Source organism: Arachis hypogaea, chromosome 2 (assembly GCF_003086295.3).
Source record: "Arachis hypogaea cultivar Tifrunner chromosome 2, arahy.Tifrunner.gnm2.J5K5, whole genome shotgun sequence".
In the NCBI taxonomy this organism is placed as follows: domain Eukaryota; kingdom Viridiplantae; phylum Streptophyta; class Magnoliopsida; order Fabales; family Fabaceae; genus Arachis; species Arachis hypogaea.
Window position 1 is genome coordinate 42,458,372 of NC_092037.1, and position 10,683 is coordinate 42,469,054.

Genomic DNA, 10,683 nt, shown 5'->3' on the forward strand with positions numbered 1-10,683 from the left:
CCATATTGACTTCTTTTACCAGAGAGTCAATGATATCAACGCTCATGCAGTCATTTTTGGTGTCTGGATACTGCATGGCTCTGACAACATTCAACTTGAACTCATCCTCATTGACTCTCAGGGTTACTTCCCCTTTTTGAACATCAATAAGGGTTCGGCTAGTTGCTAGGAAAGGTCTTCCCAGAATGAGAGTTGCACTCTTATGCTCCTCCATTTTCAGCACCACAAAGTCAGTGGGAAAGGCAAATGGCCTAACCTTGACAATCATGTCTTCAATCACGCCTGATGGGTATTTAATGGAGCCATCAGCAAGTTGGAGGCATATCCGGGTTGGTTTAACTTCATCAGTCAACCCAAGCTTTTTGATAGTGGCTGCAGGTATTAGGTTAATACTTGCCCCAAGATCACATAGAGCTTGCTTGGTACAAGTACCTTCTAATGTGCATGGTATCATAAACTTCTCAGGTAAGCTTTTCAAAATGACTGCACTGCATTCTTCAGTGAGGTAAACTTTTTCAGTTTCCCTGCAATCCTTCTTATGACTCAAGATCTCTTTCATGAACTTAGCATAAGAGGGTATTTGCTCAAGTGCCTCTGCAAACGGAATCTTTATTTCAAGAGTCCTGAGATAGTCTGCAAAGCGGGCAAATCTCTTATCCTGTTCCGCTTGGCGGAGTTTCTGAGGATAAGGCATTTTGGCTTTGTATTCCTCAACCTTAGTTGCTACAGGTTTATTGCCTACAGATGTGGGTTGGAAAGCCTTTTTAGAAGGGTTATTATCAGCACTAGTATGTGTCTGATCCCCCACTGGCATTTGAATGCCAGGGGTGGAAGCTGGAGTGGCATTAGACGCCAGCTCCTTACCTGCTTCTGGCGTCTGAACGCCAGAACTGTGCTCCCTTTGGGCGTTCAACGCCAACTCCTTGCTTGTTTCTGGCATTGAACGCTAGGACTAAGCATGGTTTGGGCGTTCAACGCCAGCTTTCCACCCATTTTTCGGCGTTTGAGCGCCAGAATTATTTCTCTCTGGGCTCTTACTGTCCTTAGATGGATTTTAGGTAGTTTGCTCATTCCTTGGCTTCCTGCTACCTTGAAGATAGGTATTTAATATTTTCCCACTTCTTAATTGAACTGCTTGGCATTCTTCTGTTATTTGTTTTGATAATTGCTGTTCTGTTTGCTTCAATTGTATTTCCATATTCATATTAACCATTCTTGTTTCTTGTAGTATCTCCTTGAATTCGGCTAGCTATTTTGTTAGAAAATTCAGTTGCTGATTGAATTCAGTAACTTGTTCTGTAGGATTGAGTTCAGGAGTTACTGTTTTAGCCTCTTCGTTGATGGAAGGTTCACTGCTCAGGTACAGATGCTGATTTCTGGCAACTGTATCAATGAGCTCTTGAGCTTCTTCAATTGTCTTTCTTATGTGTATAGATCCACCAGATGAGTGGTTTAGAAAAATTTGAGCTTTCTCTGTAAGCCCATAATAGAAGATGTCTAACTGCACCCACTCTGAAAACATTTCAGAGGGGCATCTTCTTAGCATCTCTCTGTATCTCTCCCAGGCATCATAAAGAGATTCATTATCTCCTTGTTTGAAGCCTTGGATGCTCAGCCTTAGCTGTGTCATCCGTTTTGGAGGAAAATAATAATTCAGGAATTTTTCTGACGGCTGTTTCCATGTCTTTATGCTGTCCTTAGGTTCGTTATTTAGCCACCTCTTAGCTTGGTCTTTTACAGCAAATGGGATTAGTAATAGCCTGTAGACATCCTGATCTACCTCCTTATCATGTACTGTGTTAGCAATTTGTAAAAACTATGCCAGAAACTCTGTAGGTTCTTCTTGTGGAAGACCGGAATACTGGCAACTTTGCTGCACCATGATAATGAGCTAAGGATTCAACTCAAAACTACTAACTCCAATGGAGGGTATACATATACTACTCCCATATGAAGCAATAGTGGGGTTAGCATATGACCTCAGAGTCCTTCTGGACTGTTTATTTCCACTTATGTCCATGTTGGAGTAAAAGGGGGTAATGTGGATTTAAATTTTTATTTTATAAATAAATAAAAAATGATTTTCAAAATAAAATAAAAACAAATAAAAACCAAAATGAAAATAAGATAAAATAAGAAAATTAAAATTAAAAAATTAATAAGAATTTGAAAATATTTTATGAAGATTTTCAAAAAAGTGAGGAGAGAGAAAATGGTTAAGATATTTTCGTAAAAGATATAATAATATTTTTTTTAATCTTAAAAAGGTAAGATTTGAAAAATTTTGAAATCGAAATTTGAATTTTTATAAAAAATTTTGAAAATATAGCTTGAAAATAGTTAGAAAAGATAATTTTTTTTTGAATTTTAAATTTTATGATGAAAGAGAAAAACACACAAAAGACACAAGACTTAAAATTATTAGATCTAATGCTCCTTATTTTCAAAAATTTTGGAGGAAAAACACCAAGGAACACCAAACTTAAAAATTTTAAGATCAAAACACAAGAAAGACTCAAGAACACTTGAAGATTCAAAAGAACAACAAGAACGAAAGAAAGAACACCAAACTTAAAATTTTTAGAAAACTTCAATAAAATATTAAAAAATTATAAAAAGATTAACAAGAAAACACCAAACTTAAAGTTTAGCACAAGATTCAATCAAAGAAAAATTATTTTTGAAAAAGATTTTAAAAAGGAGATACCCAATTACCAAGAGCATAGACCAACGCTCTAGCCAATTGGGCAGTAAAGGTAACACTTGTTTTGAAGAGGTATATTCCTTTTGGAAGACTAATGCTTTGGAATAGCACAAGAAAAACAAGAAAAGACACAGAGCAAGAACAACTAAAGATCAAACAAGAAAAATAAACAAGAACAACTTGAAGATCAAAGAACATAACTTTGAAAATTTAAAAGAAAAATATAAAATATGCAATTGGCACCAAAATTAGAACAAGACACTAAACTCACAAAAAAATATTAAAAATTGATAAAGAAAAATAATATTTTTGAAAAATTTTTGAAAAGGAAATAAAGGACTCAGAATTTAATGACTCTATAGCAACAAAAATAAATTATTCCTAATCCAAGCAACAAAATAAACCTTTAGTTGTTCAAACTTGAACAATCCCCGGCAACGGCGCCAAAAACTTGGTGCACGAAATTGCAATCACACTTTTGCAATCCGCACAACTAACCAGCAAGTGCACTGGGTCATCCAAGTAATACCTTACGTGAGTAAGGGTCGAATCCCACGGAGATTGTTGGTTTGAAGCAAGCTATGTTTATTTTATTATTCTTAGTCAGGATATCAATTATAATTATCAGTTTGAATTACAAAAAAAAATAAAAGAGCGTGAAATAATTACTTGTTGTGCAATAATGGAGAATATGTTGGAGTTTTGGAGATGCTTTGTCTTCTGAATTCCTGTAACATAATATTCCTCTCATGCAAAAATGCAAAGTTCCTTCCATGGCATGCTCTATGTAGGGTGTCACCGTTGTCAATGGCTACTTCACATCCTCTCAGTGAAAATGGTCCAAATGCTCTGTCACAGCACGGCTAATCAGCTGTTGGTTCTCGATCATGTCGGAATAGAATCCATTGATTCTTTTGCGTTTGTCATCACGCCCCACACTCGTGAGTTTGAAGCTCGTCACAGTCATCCAATCCCAGAATCCTACTCGGAATACCACAGACAAGGTTAGACTTTCCGGATTCTCATGAATGTCGCCATCAATTCTAGCTTATACCACGAAGATTCTGATTAAGGAATCTAAGAGATACTCATTCAATCTGATGTAGAACGGAGGTGGTTGTCAGACACACGTTCATGGATTGAGGAAGGTGATGAGTGTCACAGATCACCACCTTCTCCATAGTTAAGCGTGAATGAACATCTTAGATAGGAACACGCATGTTTGAATGGAAAAACAGAAATAATTGCATTAATTCATCGAGACGCTGCAGAGCTCCTCACCCCCAACAATGAAGTTTAGAGACTCATGCCGTCGAAGAGTATAAAATTCAGATCTAAAAATGTCATGAGATCCAAAATAAGTCTCTAAAAGTTGTTTAAATACTAAACTAGTAACCTAGGTTTACATAAAATGAGTAAACTAAGATAATTGATGCAGAAATCCACTTCTAGGGCCCACTTGGTGTGTGATGGGGCTGAGACTTAAGCTTCTCACGTGCCTGGACTATTAGAGTTGAACGCCAAGTTGTAACGTGTTTTTGGCATTGAACTCCAACTTGTAACCTGTTTCTGGCACTGGACGCCAGACTGCAACATGGAACTGGCGTTGAACGCCAGTTTACATCGTCTATCATCGCGCAAAGTATGGACTATTATATATTGCTCGAAAGCCCTGGATGTGCACTTTCCAGCCAAATTGAGAGCATGCCAATTGGACTCTTGTAGCTCCAAAAAATTCATTCCGAGTGCAGGGAGGTCAGAATCCAACAGCATCAGCAGTCCTTTTTTAGCCTAAATCAGATTTTTGCTCAGCTCCCTCAATTTCAGCCAGAAAATACCTGAAATCACAGAAAAACACAAAAACTCATAGTAAAGTCCATAAATATGAATTTTGCCTAAAAACTAATAAAAATATATTAAAAACTAACTAAAACATACTAAAATCTACATGAAATTACCCCCAAAAAGCGTATAAAATATCCGCTCATCACTTTACAAAGTCCCTAGACACTAATTCTATGTTTCGTGTTGGGCAGCCATCAACAAGCACTGAGACTAATGGTACTAAGAAGAAAGTACTTAAAGGCTGCAGGGACAAAAAGATCTCCACTGAAGGCCTCTGATGAGCGGATAATTTGTACGCTTTTTGGCATTGTTTTTAGTATGTTTTTAGTATGTTTTAGTTAGTTTTTATTATATTTTTATTAGTTTTTAGTTAAAATTTACTTTTCTGGACCTTACTATGAGTTTGTGTGTTTTTCTATGATTTCAGGTATTTTCTGGCTGAAATTGAGGGACCTGAGCAAAAATCTGATTCAGAGGCTGAAAAGGACTGTAGATGCTGTTGGATTCTGACCTCCCTGCACTCGAAGTGGATTTTCTGGAGATACAGAAGCCCAATTGGCGCGATTTTAACTGCGTTGGAAAGTAGACATCCTGGGCTTTCCAGCAATGTATAATAGTCCATACGTTGCTTGAGATTTGATGTCCCAAACAGGCGTTCCAAGTCAGCTCAAGAATTCTGGCGTAAAACGCCGGAACTGGCACAAGAATGGGAGCTAAACTCCCAAACTGGCACAAAAGCTGACGTTTAACTCCAAGAAGAGTCTCTACTTAAAAATGCTTCAATGCTCAGCCCAAGCACACACCAAGTGGGCCCGGAAGTGTATTTTTATGTCATTTACTCATTTCTGTAAACCCTAGCTACTAGTTCTCTATAAGTAGGACCTTTTGCTATTGTATTAGAGGTCTTTTGATCACTTGAATCCTTTGATCATGTTTTTATGATTGAATCCTCTTTGCGAGGCTGGCCATTCGGCCATGCCTAGACCTTGTTCTTATGTATTTTCAACGGTGGAGTTTCTACACACCATAGATTAAGGTGTGGAGCTCTGCTGTACCTCGAGTATTAATGCAATTACTATTGTTCTTCTATTCAATTCAGCATATTCTTGTTCTAAGATATTCATTTGCACCCAAGAACATGATAAATGTGATGATTATTTGACGCTCATCATCATTCTCACTTATGAACGTGTGCCTGACAACTACTTCCGTTCTACAAGCAAACAAGGCTTGAATGTTTATCTCTTGGATTTCTTAATCAGAATCTTCGTGGTATAAGCTAGAATTGATGGCGGCATTCAAGAGAATCCGGAAGGTCTAAACCTTGTCTGTGGTATTCTAAGTAGGATTCAAGGGTTGAATGACTGTGACGAGCTTCAAACTTGCGATTGTGGGGCGTTAGTGACAGACGCAAAAGAATCACTGGATTCTATTCCGACATGATCGAGAATCGACGGCTGAATAGCCGTGCTGTGACAGAGCGCGTTGAACATTTTCACTGAGAGGACGGGACTGTAGCCATTGACACCGGTAATGCCCAACTTACAGCTTGCCATGGAAAGGAGTAAGAAGGATTGGACGAAGACAGTAGGAAAGCAGAGAGACGGAAGGGACAAAGCATCTCCATACGCTTATCTGAAATTCTCACCAATGAACTGCATAAGTATCTCTATCTTTATTTTATGCTTTATTCATAAATCATCTATAACCTTCTGAATCTGCCTGACTAAGATTTACAAGATGACCATAGCTTACTTCATACCAACAATCTCCGTGGGATTGACCCTTACTCGCGTAAGGTTTATTACTTGGACGACCCAGTGCACTTGCTGGTTAGTTGTGCGAAGTTGTGATAAAGAGTTGAGATTGCAATTGAGCGTACCATGTTGATGGTGCCATTGATGATCACAATTTTGTGCACCAAGTTTTTGGCGCCATTGCCGGGGATTGTTTGAGTTTGAGCAACTGACGGTTCATCTTGTTGCTTAGATTAGGTATTTTTCAAAATTTTTAAGAATGAATTTTAGTGTTTCAAGGTGATGTTCTTATCATCACCAAAGCTGATTGATCTTCATCAATTTAGCTCTTGAATGTAATGTCCTGCTGAAGCTTGGCTAGCCATGTCTAGTTTCTTTAGACTGAAGCTTTAGACTAACATTGCATAATTCTTAGAATTCTTATTAAAAATTTTGAATCTCTTTATTTTCTTCTCCATATAATTTTCGAAAAAAAAACCAAAAATATTTCTTGTTTGAGTCAAGTGTCTCATTTTAAGTTTGGTGTCAATTGCATGTTTCTGTTCTTCTTGCATTTTTCATGTGTCTTCAGTAATCTTCAAGTTATTCTTGATGATTTCTTTACTCTGATCTTTAAATTCTCTTGTCTTGAGTGTTTTGTTGTTTCTCATATGCATTATCAATTTGTTAGTGTCAGTAGTATACAAACTTCTAAGTTTGGTGTCTTGCATGCATTGTTTATTTGATCTTAGTTGCATTTTGATTATTCCTCATTATTAAAAATCCAAAAAATTTTAATTTGTGTCTTTTCAAGTCAATAATACAGAGAATTGAAGATTCAGAACATTCAGCAGAGGAATTACATAGAAAAAGCTGGGCGTTTAAGGCCCAGTGAGGAAGGAAAACTGGCATTTAAACGCCAGCCAGGGTGCCTGGCTGGGCGTTTAACGCCCAAAAGGGTAGAGCTTTGGGCGTTAAACGCCAGAATGGATACCATTCTGAGCGTTTAACGCCAGGATGGCACAAGAGGGAAGATTTTGTTTTTAATGCATTTTTTTTCAAGTTTTCAAAATTTTTCAAAATCAAATCTTTTTCAAATCATATCTTTTCAATCATATATTTTCAAAATCAATTTCTTTCCGTTTTCAAAAATACTTGCTAACAATTAATGATTTGATTCAACATTTCAAGTATGTTGCCTTTTCAGTTGAGAAATGTTTATTGTTTGAATCATATCTTTTCTTGTTAGCCAAGTCATTGATTTTAAAAATCAAATCTTTTTAAATTATTTTTCAATCATATCTTTTCAATCAAATCTTTTTAAAACCATAACTTTTCAATCATATCTCTTTAATCACATCTTTTTCAAAATAAGTTTTCGATCATATCTTTTTTATTTCTAATTTCAAAATCTTTTTCAAAAATTACTTAATTTCTTTCCCACTCTTAGTTTTCGAAAATCATCAATCAATTTTCAAAATGTTTTTTTAAAATCTTTTTAATTTATTTCTTCCCCTCTTCTCACATCCTTCTATTTATAGACTAACATGTGCAATTCGAACTCTATCTTTCTAAGTTCGAATTCTTCTACCTCTTCCTTCTATTTTTCTTTTCATCTGACACCTCAAGGAATCTCTATACTGTGACATAGAGGATTCTATATTTTCTTGTTTTCTTCTCTTTCATATGAGTAGGAGGAAAGACAAAAGCATTCTTGTTGAGGCTGACCCTGAACCAGAAAGGACCTTGAAGCGAAAGCTAAGAGAAGTTAAAGCACAACTCTCTGTAGAGGACCTAACAGAAATCTTCAAACAAGAGGAAGACATGGCAGCCGAAAACAACAACAATGCCAACAATGCAAGGAAGGTGCTGGGTGACTTTACTACAGCTACTCCTGACTTCTATGGGAGAAGCATCTCTATCCCTGCCATTGGAGAAAACAACTTTGAGCTTAAACCTCAATTAGTTTCTCTAATGCAACAGAATTGCAAGTTTCATGGACTTCCATTGGAAGATCCTCATCAGTTTTTTGCTGAATTCTTACAAATCTGTGACACTGTTAAGACCAATGGGGTTGACCCTGAGGTCTACAGGCTTATGCTATTCCCTTTTGCTGTAAGAGACAGAGCTAGAATATGGTTGGACTCACAACCTAAAGAAAGCCTGAATTCTTGGGAAAAGCTAGTCAATGCCTTCTTGGCAAAGTTCTTTCCACCTCAAAAATTGAGTAAGCTTAGAGTGGAAGTCCAAACCTTCAGACAGAAGGAAGGTGAATCCCTCTATGAAGCTTGGGAAAAATACAAACAATTGATCAAAAAATGTCCTTCTGACATGCTTTCTGAATGGAGCATCATAGGTATCTTCTATGATGGTCTATTTGAACTGTCCAAGATGTCATTAGATACCTCTGCTGGAGGATCTCTTCATCTGAAAAAGATGCCTGCAGAAGCTCAAGAACTCATTGAAATGGTTGCAAATAACAAATTCATGTACACTTCTGAAAGGAATCCTGTGAACAATGGGACAAATCAGAAGAAAGGAGTTCTTGAGATTGATACTCTGAATGCCATATTGGCTCAGAACAAAATATTGACTCAGCAAGTCAATATGATTTCTCAAAGTCTGTCTGGAATGCAAGCTGCACCAGGCAGTACTAAGGACGCTTCATCTAAAGAAGAAGCTTATGATCCTGAGAACCCTTCAATGGAAGAGGTGAATTACATGGGAGAACCCTATGAAAACACCTATAATCCTTCATGGAGAAATCATCCAAATCTCTCATGGAAGGATCAACAGAGACCTCAATAAGGTTTTAACAACAATAATGGTGGGAGAAAGAGGTTTAGCAATGGCAAGCCTTTTCCATCATCTTCTCAGCAACAGACAGAGAATTCTAAGCAGAGCCACTCTGACCTAGCAACCATGGTCTCTGATCTAATCAAAGCCACTCAAAGTTTCATGACTGAAAAAAGATTCTCCATTAGAAACTTGGAGGCACAAGTGGGTCAGTTGAGTAAGAAAGTTACTGAACCCCCTCTTAGTACTCTTCCAAGCAATATAGAAGAGAATCCACAAGGAGAGTGCAAGGCCATCAACATGGCCGAATTTGGAGAGGAGGAAGAGGCAGTGATCGCCACTGAGGAAGACCTCAATGGACGTCCACTGGCCTCCAATGAGTTCCCTAATGAGGAACCATGGGAATCTGAGGCTCACACTGAGACCATAGAGATTCTATTGGATTTACTTCTGCCATTCATGAGCTCTGATAAGTATCCTTCCTCTGAAGAGGATGAAGATGTCACTGAAGAGCAAGTTGCTAAGTACCTTAGAGCAATCATGAAGCTAAATGACAAGTTATTTGGTAATGAGACTTGGGAGGAATAACCCCTTTGCTCACCAAAGAACTGGATGACTTGACTAGGCAGAGATTACCTCAAAAGAGACAGGACCCTAGAAAGTTCTCAATACCTTGTACAGTAGGCACCATGACCTTCAAGAAGGCTCTGTGTGACCTAGGGTCAAGCATAAACTTCATGCCTCTCTCTGTAATGGAGAAGCTAGGGATCTTTGAGGTCCAAGCTGCGAGAATCTCACTAGAGATGGCAGACAATTCAAGAAAACAAGCTTATGGACTTGTAGAGGATGTTATGGTAAAAGTTGAAGACCATTACATCCCTGCTGATTTCATAGTCCTAGAGACTGGGAAGTGCATGGATGAATCCATCATCTTTGGCAGACCTTTCCTAGCCACAGCAAAGGCTGTGATTGATGTTGACAGAGGAGAATTGATCATTCAAGTGAATGAAGAATCCTTTGTGTTTAAGGCTCAAGGATACCCCTCTGTAACAATGGAGAGGAAGCATGAAGAGCTTCTCTCAAAACAGAGTCAAACAGAGCCCCCACAGTCAAACTCTAAGTTTGGTGTTGGGAAGCCACAACTAAATTCTAAGTTTGGTGTTGAACCCCCACATTCAAACTCTAAGTTTGGTGTTGGGAGGTTCCAACATTGCTCTGAGTATCTGTGACGCTCCATGAGAGCCCACTGTCAAGCTACTGACATTAAAGAAGCGCTTGTTGGGAGGCAACCCAATATTATATTTATCTATTTTTCCTTTGTTATTTTATGTTTTCTACAGGTTGATGATCATGGGAAGTCACAAAATCAATTAAAAAAGCAAAAACAGCAGGAAAAACAGAAAGAAAAATAGCACACCCTGGAGGAAAACTTGCTGGCGTTTAAATGCCAGTAAGGGCAGCAAATGTGCGTTTAACGCCCAGTATGGCACCATTCTGGGCATTTAACGCCAGAAAGGGGCACCAGACTGGCGTTAAACGCCAGGAAAGGGTAAGAAGTTGGCGTTAAACGCCAGAAATGAGCACCGGTCCGACGTTTAACGC

The 10,683-nt window shown here is 38.0% G+C and overlaps 1 non-coding gene across 1 annotated transcript; it reads right to left on the minus strand.

Annotated features, from left to right (window-relative positions):
- Window positions 1–8,514: 8,514 nt before the first annotated feature.
- LOC112767241 (small nucleolar RNA R71) lies at window positions 8,515–8,622 on the minus strand. The gene has a single exon (XR_003184810.1). It is a non-coding gene; the product is annotated as a small nucleolar RNA R71 (small nucleolar RNA).
- Between the last annotated feature and the right edge of the window lie 2,061 nt (window positions 8,623–10,683).